Source organism: Otolemur garnettii, unplaced genomic scaffold (assembly GCF_000181295.1).
Source record: "Otolemur garnettii isolate 467f Iridium unplaced genomic scaffold, OtoGar3 scaffold00029, whole genome shotgun sequence".
Lineage (NCBI taxonomy): Eukaryota > Metazoa > Chordata > Mammalia > Primates > Galagidae > Otolemur > Otolemur garnettii.
In genome coordinates, this window is record NW_003852424.1 from 14430661 (window position 1) to 14432593 (window position 1933).

A 1933-nucleotide genomic window follows, 5' to 3' on the forward strand; every position below is an offset into this window, starting at 1 on the left:
CCTGTGGTCCCAGCTACTTGGGAGGCTGAGGCAGGAGACTCGCTTGAGCCCAGGAGTTGGAGGTTGCTGTGAGCTGTGAAGCCACAGCACTCTACCCAGGGAGACAGCTTGAGGCTCTGTCTCAAAAAAAAAGATAAGAGTCTCACTTTGTTGCCAGGACTGGAGTGCTGTGGCATCAGCCTAGCTCACAGCAACCTCAAACTCCTGGGCTCAAGTGATCCTCCTGCCTCAGGGCCTGAGTAGCTGGGACTATAGGTGCCTGCTACAACACACAGCTAATTTTTTTTATTTTTTTGTAGAGAAGGGGGTCTTGCTCTTGCTCATCCTGGTCTCAAACTCCTGAGCTCAAGGAATCCTCCTGCCTCAGCTTCCTGGAGTGCTGGGATTACAGGCAGGAGCCATGACACCCCATGATACTTTTTTTTTTTTAATGGAGGAAGAAATCAAGGAAAGTCACAGCCCAGAGATGTCAGAGGGCAGTGTTTGTGACTTAGGCCTGAACATTGGCAGGTATGTGAGGACACTCCTTCCCAGAGGTCAAGGACAGCCCTATGCTGCCAGAGAGGAACTGGATCATGTGACCTCATGGAGCCACCCTCCTCCCTTAGATTGCTGGTCTCGGATTTTCTATTTGCCTCAGAACCCTGTGGTTCTTCCTAGCACTTGGGCTCTCAGGGCCAAATGCCAGGTTCCAGGCTTGCCTGTGGCCTCTCTGGACTTCACTTACATGGTTTGCAAAATGGGCACAGAGAAGAACAAAGCATTTAGCCGCCAACTCACTGTTCTTGTCCCATGTATGACTTTGCTCTCAGGCAATGTGGGGGCCCCAGGAGGCTGGGGGCACATAGAATTGGGCAGAGGCCCCCACAGCCAGTGCTAGGTCAGACCAGGCCCAGGAGGAGGGAAGAATGTGAGGAAGGCGCAGATTAGGGCACATGGAGCTCCTTCTGTGTGCCTGGCATGGCTGGCCCTGGGTTTATTTTATCTGATTCTCCCATGAAAACTCTGGACACCATTTTCTCATTCTGACCTCAGGGACTTTGCATAAGCTGGTCCCTCAGATAGGAGCACCTTTCTCCCAGCACTCTCTAGCCCATTGGTTCTCAACCTTTCTAATGCCACAACCCTTTAATACAGTTCCTCATGTTGTGATGACCCCCAACCATAAAATTATTTTTTTGCTACTTCATAACTATAATTTTGCTACTGTTATGAATTGTAATGTAAAAATCAGATATGCAGGGTGTATTTTCATTGGTTGCAACCCACAGGTTGAGAACCGCTACTTTAACCTGTTAAGCTAGTTTATGGTTTTTTTTCTCCCTTGACCCTATCTGCATCTGGAACTATCAGGTGTGCATGCCTTTTAGGGCAGCCCAAGGCCTGGGCTGGCTGCTGTGTCTCCCTAGCACAAAGTGGGCACTCAGTGGGTGGACAAACTGAAGGGGGTGGTCCCTACTTCACAGGAGAGGAAAATGAGCCCAGAGGAGGGATGTCTGAGCTCACAAGGGGTTGAGAGGTACCTGGAAGCCCAGCCCAGGCTGAAAGTATTTCCTCCAGCCCCAGGGTGCTGCGGGGTCTCAAGGCAGCTGGTGGGGCCACTAAAAGGCTGCCAAGTGTGTGGCAGCAGCAGCTGGGGCTCTGTACAGCCCAGCCCCCACTCAGGCAGGGGCAGGTGGGGGAGGAGAGGGCAGCTGGTGGCTGGTCTTAGGCCAAGGGAGCCTCTGCGGAGGGGGAGTGCTGGGGTCACTTTCCCTATCTCTTCTGGATCTCCCTCTCCTCATCTTTCTGTTGCTATCTCTGTTTCTGTCATTCTTTGTCTCTGTCTCTGTCTCTTTGTCACTCTGTCTTTTTATCTCTCTTTCTCTCTCTCTCCATGACTCTGTGTCTCTCTATTTCTATCACTATCTCTCTCTGACTCTCTGACTCTATG